The 18032-nt window shown below is 42.4% G+C and overlaps 1 long non-coding RNA gene across 2 annotated transcripts in view; it reads left to right on the forward strand.

Annotated features, from left to right (window-relative positions):
- The window catches only part of LOC127059890 (uncharacterized), a 65321-nt gene extending 47664 nt beyond the window's left edge, over positions 1 to 17657 (forward strand). The window contains exons 1-3 of one of the 2 annotated variants that reach the window (XR_007778214.1): positions 10132 to 10276; positions 15459 to 15575; positions 17468 to 17657. This is a non-coding gene — a long non-coding RNA (uncharacterized LOC127059890). Of the gene's footprint in view, positions 1 to 10131; positions 10277 to 15458; positions 15576 to 17467 lie in introns of those variants that run through there. The other variant, XR_007778213.1, reaches the window with a different exon arrangement.
- Positions 17658 to 18032: the final 375 nt, after the last annotated feature.

An 18032-nucleotide genomic window follows, 5' to 3' on the forward strand; every position in this document is an offset into this window, starting at 1 on the left:
GGCCAAGCTGTGGATGACCTGATCTGGTATTGGCAGCACTCCTGCTTTGAGTGGGAGGCTGGACTGCAGATCTCCAGAGGTCTCCTCCAACTAGGATTTCTGTGACTCTGTGAATCTAATTAGCTTCGTCCTACATGGAAATATCAAAGTTATTTTAGGAAATATCTTTATCTTTGTGCAGTGGAAGCAAAGAAGATAAGTGTTTGTTATCCTTTATTACTAGGATTGAGTAAGTATTCTACCAAAGGCAAACTCTTGAATAGCCCTGTTTTCTGGCTCTCTCAAAGCAAAACTAAAGACAGATATTAGATTAGATATGTTATCCATTTTTCAAATTATTTTTCTTTTATATCCATTGGTTATGCATCTTACATAATAATTTATTTGACAACACCATCCTGGTATCACTTCTGTAAAATAATACTAAACCAAAAAATTGTCAAGCATTAACTCTACAAACATATTGCAAACTGCAGCTTAAGTATGTCAGTGTCTTATGAGGATACTTGAGGCTGAAATATCTTCCCTACCTACAGACTTTTCAAACTAATACATATATGCTCTACAGAGTTAACAGCTGCTGCTATCCCACTAATGGGAAGTATCTTCTCTCTCTTATATTCCAAATAAATCATTATTCACGTCTTTCTGTCTTATGTTCAAGGTCCAAATAGTCCCATCTCTGTAATAGAAACCAGCAGAACTTAATGAGTTCTCTCAACTCAGAGTGACTTGTGTGTACTCTCCTCTAGCTATTAATGCTAAAAGCTCTCACATAAAGAAGAAGAACTGTAGTGTAGTAACAACATGAGGCTCTCATTTTATATTTTTGTGTTTATTACTTATTACTATTTCACGTACATGAACTGATATAAAAAGAGTGTGCATGCATATTTACAAGGATGCACAATGCAATGAATTCTGCATAGTTCTATTAATGGGATTTTGAGTCCTTTTTTTTTGGTGGAGGAGAATTGTTGCATTTGAGTGTCATTTGGTCCTTATGCATATATGAAAAAAGTCTGAATGCCAGGAATTAGGGAAAGGAAAGATGTATTAAGTCAAGGCACTGAGTAAATGTTGGCCTTGATTTCCTCCTGTCATCTTACTGGTAACTCACATGCATATTGAATACCTTAATTCTCCATCCCTGCAGTTTTAGTCCTGACAAAAAGTGTAGTAAGTGTGCTAAAGAATAATTATTTTCCTTTGATGCACATTAATAATTTAAGTGTTCCTTTTAAGCACCAGAGATCTGGCTTGTTACTCTGTGTGTGTGTGCTGGGAGAAAAGGGTAGGAAGAGAAGCAATGACAGCACTGTTTTGGCTGGGACTTGGGGAGCTCCAGAGATGAGCTGTGCAAGCTGCCCCAGGTGCAGCCAGGGGCAGGGGCACACGTGGGCAGTGAGTGCCACAAGTCAGGAAGAGAGCACACTGTGACTGGAATGTGGGGTCTCCATCTCCTACAGCCACCAGCACTGTGGGACTGGGGAGGACACTGATTGCCTACATGGCAGAAGACCAAGCAGAAGTACCAAATCAGAGCGGGCTCTGTTCTTCTGGCTTGGATATTTATTTTTTAAGGTGAATTCAACAGACTCATCCTAGTTTCAAGAGGTAAACATCAGTGAAGGGTACTGTGCCTGCCAGAGCTGCCTGGACTGGCTCTGGAATGGTATCTGAGCACATACTTATGTTACTCTCTCTTCTTTAGGAGTCCTTGCACGGCGCTTTTTGCCATTATGTCCCAAGAGTGTGGATGCAGGGATGTAGCAAACAGCTGCCTTGTGTCACTCGCTGTCTGGTTCTCTGCCTGGGCTGGGAGCAGTGCAGGGTTTCAGCAGGAGATTCTGTCTAAATCTGTGCTCTGCTCTGTGTTTATGTTGGAAAAGGAAAGATCAAAGCATGTGCATGAAGCTGAAAATGGAGACTGTGTAATTAGGGACCCTGTCTCGTTCCCAGTCCCACGTACATGTACCGACATCCATGAGCTCCTCCTGCCCTCACCACGCCCATCCCGGGCCAGCAGACAGCTCTGAATCGAGCTGTTCCTTGCCATGGCCATCAGAGGTCAGGCCTGCCTTTAAAGGGAAGTGGCTTAACCTTATCTGTGATTTATTTGTTTGCAGTGAGGAGAGACCCAAGACCAGGTGATGATAGGGGCCCTGTCGAGTCAGAACAAGGACCTGCCCAGCCTGGTGTCCTGTCTCAGACTGCAGTGCTGGAAGTGTAAGGAAAGAGCATAAGATGGTACTAGAGAGAACTCAATTTTCTGATGTCTTTCCAGCTTTGGTGCTCAATGTGGAGGCACCTGCTGAGCTCCAGGCTGTATCTGAATTGCAGTATGTAGTGGCTGTTAGATTCCCATGAATTTATCTATTTTTTTCAATGCACTTATTCCTTTGGACTCTATATCAGTGAACATCCACATGCAACTACCAACTGTGTAAAAAGTGTTTCCTTTTATTGTAAGAAGAGCAATTACTCCATTTGCTTTCTCCATCCCACTCCATGCTAAATACCTCAATCACATCCAAGTTCAGCTATTGTTTGCCAAGCAAAGGAGTCTTGTGTATGAAGTCCCTTCTGCCACAGAAGCCATTTGGTACCTCTGATGTTCTTGTTGCTTTTCCTCACTCTAATGTACCTTTTTGAGATTGCACAAACAGAATTGCAGGCAGTGCTCAAGACATGGGCACACTGGGGAATGACAAAATTGCAGAATAATGTTTTCCATTTTGTTGCCTCTTCCTTTCCCATTTGTCCTTAGCAGTGTGTGAGTTATCAAGTCGCTCTGTTGTTAGAAGGGCCTACAGGGAGAGCCTTGCAGACTCCTTCTGGAGGAAGGATGTGGATAACAGGACATGATTTATCTGTTTAATTTATGTTGGACTGTTTGATTTTACAAAATTAACTTCCTCCCTGAAGAAAGATGTCAGATGAAATTTTCAGTTGAAAGGTGCAAGGGGAGAGTGAGAGATTAGTGTTCAGAGCAGTGCAAAGTTGTGTGCTTTGATCCTTCTGCACACTTACTGCTCCTCTCCACTGTGTGTCTTGCCTATAGGACACAGTCTGGGGGCAGGACTGGGGGACTTATCCAAAAACTGCCAACCAGATTGTTTCCCTTGGATCAGACCCTATCGAGGCAGTTATGTCCTTGGCTTTTCACATGCAAAAGAAGCACTTTATTAAAAGAAACAAGATACTTCCCAGAGTCTGACAGCTTGCATTTTAACTATCACCCCTAACAAGGGACCTTAAAACTGACCCCAAGACTTAATTTAACCATTACAATTCCATTAGTCTAATTTGTCATGAAACGTCTTTAACTAATTACCTGCATTTGTAAGTTAGTCCACATGTCATGAGATAAGAAGTCAAGCATAGTCATAGGTCACTGCTCTGGGCTGCCATCACATTACACAGACCCTAGATGAAAGGGAATTCAGAGTTGATAGGAGGAATCCAAATGACAGCTACTCAGCCAGTACAAGGCAGACACAGCTGTAATGTAAAAACTGGACCATTGTCTTAGAAGTGGTGTTTTGGAAAAGATGGGGCATGCCCTCATTAGCAGAATAAGGTCTAGGAAGACTGAGCATTCCTCGTAAGCATTTGTCTTGAAGGTGGTAATTTGATAAATACAGGTCCCCAGTAAAACCATTTGCTAAATTTGGCATACAACAGTATTAAATATTTATGACTGAATTTAGAGCTGTCCCTTTTCAAAGAGACCTGATTATATCCTGAATGGCACTTTAAAAAGCTCATTTGGGAACTTTTGTTGGTTTCCTCAAACAACAAATGTTGAAACAGAGGAAAAGACCAATTAGGAGTCTGATTAAAGGTTGCTCAAGCCTTTCACTGAATAGTTTGGATTTGGCTCCCTATTACTTGTTGGAAATCTGCCCATGAATTTATAGTGGGAGCTACAACATGCTGTGTGACACAAACACCTCTCTCTCTCTTAGATTTAGGCAACTGTAAACTTCCCCTCATTTCACTTGTTCCAGTGCCTGTGACATTCCCCCTGAGACTAGATGAGGAGAAGGATACGGTACGTGATTAATGCAGGATGAAGCATTCAAAAAATTTTCTCATTCTGGTTGCCGTTTCCTGCCTCACCGAGCGGAGGTGCAGAGGGAGGTCACTGAGAGTGATTCCCCCATCAATACAGAGTGTCACCATCACACTTCTGGCTTCTGGTGCTGGGTGTGAGGGGTAATTAAATCCCTGCCTCCACCCCAGCTCCTGTCCCTTCGCTGTTCCTTACAGACAGCGAATGCTGTTGAATTCTTCACTTCCATCACTCATTGGATCAATACAAAGGGCGGCAATGACACAGTTATACTGGTCAGGCCAGCCCTGCCTTGGTACTCCCTAAGTACAGGCTCTGTCCAAGCCATAAATCACAGCTACTCTAAATTATAGAGGCTGCCAACACATCAGAGGCCTGGAGTGGGAGCTCCCTGTGATCACAGCAGGGAGGGGAGGATAAGGAAGGCCCTGACCAAGCTGTCTATTCTGTACTCAGGAGCTTTATTCAGACAGCAAGGAAGAGGGCCTGGGAGCCTCTGTGCTCCTCTTGCCTGCCACAGTGGCTCAGCAGTGTCCTGGGGTTACCTGCTGTCCTCAGGAAAAATCGAAATCCTCCTTCTAAAGGCCACAAGGCAGTCACTGGGATTATCAAGAAACTTCCTTTGCTGGCATATTACTGCAGACTTTATACCTGCACGTACCCTTTTTTGCATCCTGTGGGGAGAGAGGACTGACTCATTGATTTGCATCTTCCTCTTAGCAGCACTGGGAGTGCTCAGTCCTCTGTGAGGGGGAGGAAGGGCAGAGCCCCCCTGTCCCCAGCTCCTGCCACACAGCCACACCATGGCACTTCCTTCCTTCCTATGTGGAGGTTCACCTGTTATTTTCTACCAATATTCTTCCAAATCTTTCAAGATAAATGAATCTTCAGATCTCCAAATCTTTAGCCTGTCTGAAACCAGCATAAAATATCTACCAGTCTGCAATGAAAAATCACAGACAATCCATCCTTTGGATCTCTTGCTTTTATCCTAAGCTGATAAGGGAGGCCCTCCTGTGCTTGTCAGCTTTGCATTCTTGGTGTGTGCAGCATAGCTGAGGATTGCAGATTAAAGGTGAAGAGTTGAACAGGGAAAAAATGCAGGAATGAAGCAGCTGTTTAATGAGATAGAGGGGCTTTCCTCTTGAAAACTGCTTATCCATATCCTGTCTCTTGGTAATTACAGAGTATTTTCTTTATGGGGAATGCTAGCACTGTTTTCCTGGTTTAATATATTTTACCCACTTGCATGATCATCTTTCCCCTCTGGTAGGTGAAACCATTCTTTATGAAATTGTGAATGTCAACAGCATTGTTTTAAGCTGCTTAGTTCTGTCTTGTGCATCTTTTGTCTTATAGTTAGAACAAAGTTCAAGTGTACTCAGGAGTTAAAGCTCAATCTGTAACTAAATTTGAGCCTTTGCAGTTTCAGGCCTGGAAACTCCTTTCCAGCCAAGTGTGTTTCAGTCTCTAGCAGAGCAAGTAAAGTTACTAATCCAGATATTGTTGAATTGATTTTCAGTGGTTGGATGTGCTGTCCTGATAGTTAGAACAAAACATTTGAAAGACAAGCTTTGGCAGCTCTTTTAGACTGCTCATGTCACTGTCTGGCTTTCTGCCAGAAATTTTAATTTTTGAAAAGTCCTCCCTTGCTCTGTTTTTCAGGTAGACCCTTCACCTCCTAGTGTCCCTAAGGATCTCAGGTGTGACAGCTTCATCACTGGTCCTGGTGCCTTCACCAGTGCTGTAATTTGCTGGGATTCACCTCCAAAAAGAGATCTAAGAATCCATCATTACAAAATCTGCATAAGCTTACAGGGGTCAGAGCAGCTAGTAAAGATCACTGGGAAATGACTAATGCAGATGTGCTGCCACTGTACCTACCACTGTCTTTGCTGGTCTCTGGAGAGGTGCTGGGAGAGCACAACACCCACTGGTGGAGAAAAACAAAAGAAGAGAAAGGATTCATCTGCCAGGAAGAGATGCAGTCATGACTCTGGCTTGGTGTGATAAACAGCATGTGCTGTTCAGAGATCTGGCTGTGCACAGGCCATATTCCCCTGATCTCTCTCCAGCTTGGAGATCCTTCTGCTGTGGTCGATGTCAACAAGTCTCATTCTTTGTATCACCTCCATTGCAAATGAGGTTAGGAAATGGGAACATTTCAAGGTTGGAAGGAGTGATCTGGGATTCTTCAGATACCAGAAGTTCCTGATCTTTCTTTGTACAGATAATGTCAGTGTTTATATATGCAAAGGTGATAACAGGGAGGTTGGAGAAATGGTGGGATTTTGAGTTGGGATTGGGGGGGTTGCTCTGAGGTGGGGGTTTCTGAAATGGCAGAGACTTGGGATCATAGTCTGGAGAAGATGGATGCCTTGGCTTGAAGTGTATTGCCACAGTCTGGAGCGGGAAATCATACTGGGTTTGAGATGTGGAACAGAAGAGAGAGAAAATCTGCCTCACAAGGGATTGAAGGAATTTATTTTAGGGACTTGACGAATTAAAGTAACTCATTTCACGTGACTTTTCCTCCTCTATCCCATGCTCATGACTGCATGCAACAGTCATTTTTGCTGATGGAAATGTGGTCGCTGTATTTTCTGTGCCACTGTCATCTCCTTGTCTCTTTACTTGTCCATACAGTATCATATACCCTATGGCATCATATAATTAAAATAGATGATTATGCAGATGTAAGTGGATCCCTAAGGAAACTTAGCACATGGACATAACACCACAGGCAACTTTTAACTGATTATGCAGCTATAAAGAAGTTTCTTTTTTTTAAAATTAAAAACTCCTTAACTTTTTTCCCTTCTTTGAAATGCTAACAGCTTAACAGTTTCCTCTCCAGATAAGCTTTGAAATGGAAGAGAGAGAGCAGAATACCTCATGGAAGCGAAGGCTGTAGGTTTATGGGTTAGAAATCTCTGAAAAGCACAAAAATATTTCCTCCCATTTGCAACACCCCTCCCCCTGCACGCAGAGTGCAGCCCCTGTATGCATTTGGTTTCCAGATCTGTGATTCCCACCCTCCTTTTTATAAGCTGTGAATTTTTTCCCTTTCAAAGCACAGATTTTACCCCCCTCCCATGTCCCCAAGGAAGCTTTTGTCCCGTGAGTGCCCTAGGTTTTTAAAGAATGTGGTAAGTCCTTGGTTTATTTTGTTTCTGTACTGCTACCTCCAGTTCCTGATTCCTGTTCCTCTGCGGCCTCTGCTAAAGCAGAGTCCATCCCAAATGGGAGCTTTCTCTGCAGCTCCTGTGAAATGTGGCTGTGTGCACAGGGACTGCAGCCTTCTAGCCAGCATTCTTTTCTTGTTATTTAGTAGAGAAGAGGTATCACTTTTTCCCCCTCTCCATCATCAGCCTGATTTTATTACAATCACATAATGCCAACACTGTTCATGTTTCCTCATCCCAAGACTTGGTGGATCCATTCAAACACCGTGTTAATCCCCCTCTATTCTCAGTAGCACCTTTATGATGGTATTGCCTTTCCAAGCTACAGTTGATCTTGCAAGCCTTCACACCAGCTAATCCAACCTCTTTTGGCTTCTTTCCCAAAGGTGTAGAGTTCTAAGGGGAACACTCAGCAAGGATATTTTCACTCAGTATCTGGATCCAGTATTTCTTATTTTCTTACCTACAGGGCTGGCCACTCCTCTCCATTACTAGCAGCAATGAGGGATAGGTACTGCTTACAGAATATAATAATTTTAAAAGGAAATAAGACAGAAAATAAGGAATCTAAAAGCTGTCTGCATTTTCCATCTGTATGTACAAGTCAGGTAGAGCTGCCCCAACATTTGTGCTGCTGATTAAGGAATAGCCTGTTATGTAATAAGCAGTACACACTCTTCTCTAGGAGCAATGTTGCAGTGAAGCAGGAGAAACCACCTGGGTGGAGGGACCAAGGATTAGCTGGTGCCTGAAGCAGAGACTTTATAGACAGCATCTTCAGCAGAATTCCTCAGAGCAGCTTGAACAACTCCGGCAGATCATAGCAGAACACTTCTACTTTATTATGTGCTGAAAAGTAACTGGTTTTTACACATTAGACACTAATCAAGGTCACCCTTTCATTGCTGAATGCTCTGCATTCACTGCGCTTTTGGCAGGAGGGTTGCTCTGCTCCTGTGCGTTCAGAAAAAAACCCAAAATAAAATAAAAGGAGAAGAAATCCTTTGGCCAAACATCTGTTGGAACAGAGGCCATGGACACAATACAGACATGAACGCCTGGATGCATTTTGCAGGTGTGCCCTGTGACCCATCTTTCCGTGGAGAAATTCACTGGAAAAATAGATTGCACTAGACTGTTCCTGCAACTGCAGTTAATCGTGCCTTTTCTATATTACTGCTAGAGGATTAACACAAACATTGCTTCTATTTTCAGGCTTATCAAAGGCAGCAGCACATCTCTCTAATCTCCTATTTCCCTGCTCTCTTTAAAGTGTTTAAATGAATGGAGCACTGATGAGCAGGGATGTGGTGCCAGCAGGGATGGTGTCATTTAATGCCTCGCTATTTATGCTATTTAATGCCTGTGTGGCTTTATGTGCCCTGGGTGACTTGCAAACCATCTGGCAGCCTCCACCCTTTCACAGGACAGAAGGAGGTGTAGACAGCACCTTCACTTGTCTCTGGCTCAGAGAGTGACCAGCAACAGTAAAACAGCTCAGTTCTGATGTGCCTGCTCCAACAGAGCCTGCACCTGCTGTCACTGAAGGATGAAGCTTGGAGGCCATGGATTGGTGACTCTTGAGACCAGGCAGGCTGGATCCCAGTGAGCTGTGGGCACTTACCTACATTCCTGTTGGACTGGTTGGCACACACAACCTGGATTTTTCTTACAGCAGTAAAAAGCATAATGATATCTGATCTGCCCCAGCACCTGTTTGTGCCCTGTTAACTTGTCAAAAGCTTTCAGACAAGCTGGAATCGACAGAATTGTGTGTGTCATATCAGCTCCTCGTCCTAAGAGTCCCACTGCTGGATTTGCAGTATCATTGAATCACAGCCTGAATTTGTAGCTGTATTACTTACACAAATCACAAATACTTGGGTTGTGTCCTCCAATCTGCTAGGAAGTGGGCTGAGATCAACCCTGCAGCTTTCACACCACTGTCAACTGGCATTAGCTTCCAGTCACTTTTTCCTTTGAGGCCAGATTGAAATCAGTGACCTAGAAGTAAAATACTCTGTATTTTGTTATCAAGAAGTCCCTGGAGTTGTGCAATCTAAATTGGGATGTTTTCTCAATAAGCTCTTTTGTATATCTTCTATGGCAATTGTGCTGTAATCACCACAATCCTCTTTCTGGTAGCAGAATTTATTAATTGCTTTCTACTTTCTCCAATGCATTTCTGCTCAGATCACAGTGAAATAAAGACTTGCTTCAGTGTGTGGAACAGTTATGGTAGCCTAATGTAACACATTAGTTTTCTATGGTGACATAATCAGAGATTATATTATGGATTCACTGATATTCCTGCAAGGAGAGCAAACTGGAAACTGTGTTGAACACTTACTGCACTGCCTATTAGCAGCACAGCTGTGGGATCTGACCCTGAAAATGCTCATGTCTGGGAGAATATTTGCAGAAGTAAGGACTAGTCATGTGTAGAAAAATTTTCGCAATCAGCCTTCATGTTTATGGGGTGGATCACTTGTGGACAGTGCTGAGAGTCTGCTGGGAAGTGCTGGCTGCCCTTGGCAGTGCCATTGCTGGAGGTTCATTTTATTCAGCATTTTAAGGAAGTGCCCAGCTCATGTTGTAACTTTACTGCAGTCTGTTCATATGAATAAGTTATGTTTCCACTTTTTCTGGAGTTCAGATTCTGTGTTCAGATTCAAGGTCAGATCCAGTTGGTCACTCTGTGGCACTGTATAATGAATTGCCAGAATCCAAGAACATACAAAATTGGAGATTAGAAGCAGCTCCACCTTATTATCATGATAGTCAATTGCAAGTGGTAGTGCAGTGGATAAAGGGCAAGGTAATGTGACATGTGAGTGGAATAGCTCTCAATCTGTGTATTATGAAATTGTCATTCTGTGCCACTGTTCGGCATAAATGGACTAATCTTCAGTTTGAAAATGAGGAGAGCTTGACTGTTAAAGAATAGGTCATTTGGCTTCTGGCGGCAGCAGAAGATGCTGTAATATTAGCTGTAAGAACTTGTGCATTCTTGGTAAGGAGATAAAAATGATTAAATTGCACTGCTTGCTTCTCTATCTTTTAAAGTAATTCATATTTGGACCCGGATTCAGCTAAGCATTTGCATAATTCCTCAGGCCATTCCTATTCAGCCATGCATTTCAGCTTGTGCTTAAGCTCAAGCAAGTGCTGAAGTTCTTTTCAGTTCCTGGGGCTTCAGCCTTGCAGAACAAAGTCTGGGCTGTTACTTTATGTTTCAGCAGCTTCTGAGGTGGCTGTGCTGTAGCAAATGGAAGTTTGCTTTGTATGTAGCAAATGGAAGTTTGTATTTGTTGTATTATGGGCTGAATACTCTTTAATGACTCAGAAAGGTTAAGGGTGAAGATGTTGGGGCCCTGGAGAGGGTAATTTTTAATAGAGTCCTCTGTTGGAAATCCAAGAGCCAGAACGGGGGTCAGGTCTCCAAAGAGTTTCACAGACTCTGCAAAACTGGCGGTCACACTGACTGCCTCCCTTCCGCTGGGCTCCTCCTGAAAAGGAATGAGCAGAGCCAAGGGAAAGGTTTTGTTGGGCTCTTTGGGAAATGGAGCTCTTCAGGCTGAATTCTGTTCCAAATTATGGACCGTTTTCCAGAGTAACTTCTCAGCTTTGGTAGGGTTGTGCCAGGTGGTAGCCATTTGTGATGTGAATTGTAGTTTTAACATAACTTTCAAAAACTGCAGTGTTACCATATGTATTTGTACTGTGAAAACTTGGGAGGGAGGGTTGGAGAAGAACCTTGATATCCTAATTTTTTTTCTTTTGTAGGGCTGAAAGTTCAAAACGTTTTGCCTGGCATTATCAAACTCTTGTGTGTCAGTTCAGTTTAGCAACAGAACATGTCAGCCAACAGAGTTCTACTGCTTTGTGAAAATGTGTGTGGGAACTGAAAATTTTTTAATTGAGATTGACCCCAATCTAAAATGAAATGTTTGGTTACGGCTTTTTATAGAAAATACAATGAAACAATTAAGTTTTTTTTTCCTTTGGAAAAAATAATTTTCAAACATTTGGTAGGAAACCCTTTACAGAACAGATTTATGGCCTGAAGTCTTGTTCACAGTGAAACTGGTGGGAATTTTGCTGTTGACTTTCATGTAGCCATTTCACTGAGGTTTTCTTTGCAGCAGGAGGGATTGTGTGATTCTCTATCTGGATGTATTAATGTAACTTCAAAGCTTCTTGGCCCACTTCAGAAATAAAAAATATTCTTATATATCCCGTTGACTTGTTAGAGGTCTTGCTTCATTGAAGGTAACACAATTTTTTGTCCCTGTCCCAGAGAACCACAAGGAACTCAATCTATATTTGTTAAAATGGAGACCAGCAACATGTTCTTCTAATATAACAGTAGCAGAGGAAAGGGCAAATGTCCAGGTTAGGGCTCTGCTTTGCTCAGCTGTTTTCACATCATTGCTTTAAAATGTTTGCTCTATAGAGGAGAATCACTGCAGATTCCAGATGTAGGTGTTTACAGGGTGATTCTGTTTCAGTGCAGTGCTGTGCATGATTTTGTCTCTGTTTGCCTACTCCCAGTGCATGAGATGATTCACCTGCTCCTGGATTTTCCTTTCTGTATAGCAGATTCTATTAACCCCCAGAAAGCTGCAGCAATAGTAAGACCTCAGTTTCGGGTGGAAGCTGGTTTTCCACCCCAAACTGAGGTCTTACTATTAACAATATTTTATGAGCATTGAGAAGTTCATTCAGTTGCTGAGTCCTTTGTTACCTCTTCTTCACATGTGTCAAAGTGTCAGCAATAGTGAGAGAAGGAAGAGAAAGGACTGGAAGACTCAGAGGAGGGGGGATAGGAGAACTCTGTGATCACTTTTCATGAGATACATTGCATTTGGAAATTTGCTAAAATATGTCTGTAATGTTTTTCATAAGAAACATTAAATGAAAGTACAGTTAGTCCTGGACTACCCATTTTTCCTTGGATTTAGGGCTACCTCAGGGCAATCTTCCAGTTTTGCACTTCAAGCCCATCTCTACCTGATTTACTGGCACGTTACATTGCACTGAAGACAGCTCTGTCCAGCTCTGTGTGGTAGATACAAAAAGAGCAGGACCTTCCATGGAAGAAGTGATTTCTAGGAGGGGCCTGAGAGCCGAGTTTCAAAAGCATCATGTTCCCAAAGAAAGGCCAAATTTTTCAGAAGGGCTGAACAACAAGCACTCCTGCTGTGACAGATGGCTGAGTATTTCAAAAGATCTTGCTATTAAAGCTGGCTGGAGATTCTCTATTCTCTTGTTTTTGACAGGAACTTGGGTTTTCTGTTAGACACAATAACAGTGCAGAATGGACAGATTTTCCTTCCAGCATTCTATTTTTATGTGAGAGTTTAAATTGTTTTGGTCAGGGAAACTCTCACCCCTGTAATACATTGATTTACACTCCATGTGTTGGGGAGCCATGCGACAGACTCTTCCCAAAGTCTGATCCCAGGTTCTGACTCCCCAGTGGCAACAAAGGTGTTCCAAAGCTCTGGCTGAACACAGGGGTGCTGTGTGTGATGTGGTGGGCAGAGCACTGGAGTGTGCTGCTTCTAGACAGGTTTTCTTGGGTTTTCTTTTAGGTTTCCTAGAGACGGTTGAGTTTTGAGATACTTGATTTGGGATCCTGAACACAAGATCTCCAGTGAGTGAATGTCTTCACTTGTGGCTTCTCCCAGGTAGAATTGGGAGTGAAAGGCAAGCTGTGTTTGTATGTAGCTTAAATGCAGAAGGTAGGATCTTGGACCTTGAGGCTGTTTCTCAAAATGTGTGCTTTAACATTTCCATGATCTAACTTTCCCACCCATAAATAGGAAATAAATCTTCATCATCAGTGAAGGACTTGAAAAGTTCAGTGTTTATACATGCAACTTTGGAGAAGCAGAAATACAACAAAAATCCTTTTTTTTAACTGAATGTCTCAAAGCTCTTTTAAAGTCTTAATTAATTGAGCAGTCACAATGATGTGCCAATGGGGATGAAGGGGGAGGAATAATTTACAGGTGGGAGAAATGAGGCATGAATGACTGCCTGGCCTTACCTGTGCCATGCTGTTAGTCTGTGTCACATCCAGACAGATACCTTCTGTCCCTTCTCCTTTTTCATCTGTGATGGGTGGCTGCAAGCATCAGTTTTCCCCCCTCCCTGCATCCTCCTCTTGTTCTGTAGGGAGCCCAACTCCTTATCCTCAGGCTGCTCTTTCATGGAAGTACAAGGAGTCCACGTGGCTCACCTCTCTGAGGGAGCAGGACTGGAAGCTGGGACATCTGTTTCAGCCTACTGTTCCACCTACTGAACAGGACACAGCCAGAGTCAACCCCACTGCATGGGAGAATGGAGTAAATAAATGAAACTTCTGGGTTTTCTTACAGCAATGGCACATTCTGCCCTGCCTTCCTCCTCCTGACCTTCTGTACAGCTGGATTATGGTGTGCTGTCCTCTGCACACCTTCCACAACAATTCAGTTTATACCTTTGCTGCACTGAGCAGAGTAGCTCAGGAATATCTGAGCTGGCTCTGAAATACCAGCTCACCTCTGAGAAACAACAGAGCCTCCTTTGCCACTGTCTATTTCTTGTGTAAACTCCTGTGTACAGAAAACATTGAATCTTCTGGCATATATTGAATAAATGAGCACAAGGTAAATTCAAATTGTTTAAAACTTATGGAATGGGCAGGATAAAACTACTGCTTAGGAAAATATCCAGTGCACAATTTCATCTAGAGTTTGGCTGAGAATCCTGTTTACACTTGGTTCTTAAACACAATTGTGAAATTCATGAAGATGTCACATGAGTAGCTCACCCAACAACCTCGAGAGCCTCCTGGGAAGGTAATCACAGCACCAATAGTGAGCAGTAATTCTAACAGGCTGCTTTGCTTCATTCCTCTGGCTACTCCTTGTTGAGCTCCTAAAACTCCAGAGATGAAGTTTTTCTTCTACCCAACATGGTTCCAACTGCTTCTCCCTATCAGTTATTCATATCTGAAAGGGAAAGGAAAAACACTGACATAAATTGCTGGATCCTGGAATACGAGTTTTTTATTTAACTGACAGGGCTTATGGTTACCTTCAAACATAGCTTTTAAAGTAGTTTTTAGCTGGATGACAGAGATAAGCCCTCCAGGAAAAAGCAGTGGTAAAGTGGTGGGTCATTATAAATATTTTGCTCTCTCTGTAGTCGTGTTTTCCATTCTTTTTCAGTTTATGTATCTTGTAAAATTTTCCCAGTAAATCTGCTACCTTCTATGTGGTGAATTTAAGCCTATTGATTTGTAGCTGTCCTAATTGCATTTTACACAACCCCCGCTGCCTCTGGGAGCAGAGCCTGAAAAGTCCTGTTTAGTGAAATGGATTGTCTTCCACAGGTCATTGACACCCTATATTCTGCCCTATCTAAATTAGGCAGTCTCCAGTATTCTCTGATCTAATCCCAAAAGTGGTGGGGTGTGTTATGTGCAGATATAATGCTTACACATAAATTTCTATTGAGCAGTTGTTGGAAAAGGAGCTGAAAGCAGGTAGAGTTTGCCCTCCCAGCTCAGTGCAAAGGCAGGATGCAGTGCCTGCTAACAGCTGGCTTTTCTGCAGCTCGGCAGGTGATGAGTTCCCACCACTTCAGGAGCCCACTGCCAATGCTTAGCACATGCTGCTGTGAGAAATCTCATCAGTCAAAAGCATCTCATAAATAATTTAGAGGAAAGCAATTAGCACACACAGCTGTGGCTGTTTGCAAAGTCACAGTTATACCTGCCAGGGCAATCTGGAAATGGAAATTTCAAAACCATTTCTTGAAGTGGCCAGAATGGTCTAGCTTGGAGCTAAGGCTGATGGGTAGTTGTTGATGAGTAAGGAGCAAATTGCATTTTCATGTCTTTTTATGTGTAATGAAATCCAGGAGAGAAGTTTAGTATTTTGTTCATATTGGGAAAGGGATCAAAGGGATGCATAGTTTTTAAAAACTCCACCAGTCAAGGCCTTATCATTTTAGAAGCTCTGCAACTCATTCAGCTTCAGAGAAGGGGGGACAGATTTTAGCAGAGACTTGGACATGCGTTTTGAAGGCATCAGCTAGTTAGAGTTTGTCTGTATGTACAGACTGCTCAGAGAGGACAGGCAGGAGGAAAAGGAAGAAGAAACTGTTTGAAGTGTCTCATCTGAGTATGCTTGCCTTGACAGATCGATGAGAGCAAATTGTTTGAGGACTTCTGGGTAATGATAAAAGGAAAGGGAACCTGCTCTTTAAGAATCTCAAGCAACTACAGGGAAGGTGTGAAAACAGATTTGTTTGTTCAGGTGAGTCCTGAAGAAGGGGTATCAGAAGAAGGGTATCAAACATTAAATCTAGAGATGACAAAAGGCTGTGTAAATAGGGCACATGTAAATATATTCTAGGAGAGGGTTAGAAGTCACCTACCATGACACTATATTGGGACAAGGGGACACACAACATAACAGTACCTGATCCTCTCAGCATTTCTGATAGCTCTGCATTCAGTCATGGTATCTCTGCTAACTGAATGCCTAAAACATGTTCATCTTCACAGGATCCCCCCTTGGCTGGGGAATTCCTTTGTTACCAACTGGAAACTAAATCACAGTATGTTACTGCATGAGGCAATCCCAATCCTAAACTCTGATTCTTTCCTCTTTCTAAGAGGGAACACTGTATTGAGAAAAAAGCATTCAAATGCGGGTTGCTCATAGTATGAATGCTACAAAGCATTTCAACTATGCTTAAAGACCATCTGAATTAGAAAAGACTGGAGTTAGTAGCAGTGGCATTATTTTATTCCACAACTCTCCTGTGGGAAAACACGTCCCACTTCCTACTGTTGTCTGCACCATTTGACCTTTTCTTCTAAATCCAACTGACATCACCTGGCCAAGAAAGCACCAGAGAAGCCCAAGAACCTGCCTGCCACTTTTGGGTGGTCAAGGCCTCCATCCAAGGAAAATTCCACAGGTGAGCCTTAGAGAGCAACCAAAGGCAGCAGCTGCTCATTGACTGTGAGCTGGATGAAAATCCCTGCAGTCAGCCAACAGGCTGCCCCAGCTGCTCTGGCCTCACAGAGACAAGTAAGACCTCCTGTAAGAGACATTAATTGGAGTCTATCTAGAAATCTCTTACCAGATATTTTGTTTGACTGCAATGGTAACTTTAACACATTATTGAATACATTATGGCAGCCTACCTTCCTGGACTGCATTATGATTAGCTGTTAGTGTGTTTTGGTAAGAGGCTCAAGTATTTCATTTGCTTATTTCTTTCATGTTTTTATACTTAATAGCTCTTAGTAGAAGTGGGGAATGTGAAGAATGTCCTTCAGAACTGCAGATGAATAATTGCTCAACAGCCAGAATTTCAGTAACTTTGAAAATCTTCCTTGAACTGAAATTCAGCCTGGGGTGAATCACTGGTCACTGGGGTAGATCTGGAGTATTTTGTGGTTTTTCTTCTTGTGAGTTAATCCAACTTTATTCCAATTTAACATGTTAGCTAGATGGGATTATTGAGGGGCTCTTCTTAAGCCAACTTCACACATTTTATACGATTCTGCATCACATTATCTTCTGGACCACAAATAAGTGTTCAAGAAATGTAAGTTAAAATAATTATCTAACGGGCTTTAAATGAACATCTTTCCCTCCTATCCAGAGAAAAGTGAGTGCAGAATTTGGATCACTATTCATAAAAGCCTGTAAGAATATTTACTGGTATCCTTCTTGAAACAAGGTGAGCCCTTGATCTTTATAACAATATTGCAGGGATATACTAACAGCACTGCAATGCAGAAATGTGAGAAACTACTAAAAATGTCAACTAGGTCAACTAAGGATGAGTCAGGATTTTGTTCAAAACAATAGGCACAATGTTTTCATAATTCAAGGAAATATTCACTGTACAGGAAAGATTACTTCTGTTTTTAAAAAGGGGATTATCTGGCTACAGGGTTTGGCTGAGCTTTGCCAGTGACTGCCCTGTACATGAGGGTAAACATCTGCCTTAGATGGTTTCTTCTGGGTCCAGAGGTTACCACCTGAAGTGTCCTATCCCATCCCATGCTGAGAGCTCTGGAGTCTGGATTGGGATGTCTCTCCATTGTCTTTGGCGATAAATTAGGGAAGAAAGGAAGAAACTGTTTTTCACTAAAGGTAGATTCATCTGCCTCACCTTTAATTTGTAGGAGCTGTCTGGGTGTGTCCATAATGAATGGAGAAGGAATGGTGTCTTCACCTGAAGATTCATCATCTAATCTAGATTTGATGATTTGCCACTGGAGGAGGATATACTTTACTGTTCATTTCAGAAGTCTTGGCAGTAAGGTCAGACTGGATGTCTCCTTTTACACAGTCAATTTTAGTTAATACCACTGTATTTCAGCACAGGAGGATCCCTGATATTTCTTGTGCTAGAACAACTCCATTAACACTGTACAGGTTTTGCTAGGAGTTTTTTTTATGTGTTGCTTGTGGTTTTGGGGTTTTTTTTGGGGGGGGTGGGGGTGTTGTTTGGTTGGTTTCTTTGGATACTTGAAAAGCACAAGGAATTTTTCCTTTCCTTGTCTCTTTCCTTGTCTCTTTCAAAATATCCCAGAAGTGAATCTTCTAGAATTTAAACATTGATCTCTACGTCACAATAAAGTAAAAGTGTCATTTCTTCTTCCCCAAAATTCAATGGACTTGCCTCTTTCCTTGCCTCTTTCCTTGCCTCTTTCCTTGCCTCTTTCCTTGCCTCTTTCCTTGCCTCTT

Source organism: Serinus canaria, chromosome 9 (assembly GCF_022539315.1).
Source record: "Serinus canaria isolate serCan28SL12 chromosome 9, serCan2020, whole genome shotgun sequence".
In the NCBI taxonomy this organism is placed as follows: domain Eukaryota; kingdom Metazoa; phylum Chordata; class Aves; order Passeriformes; family Fringillidae; genus Serinus; species Serinus canaria.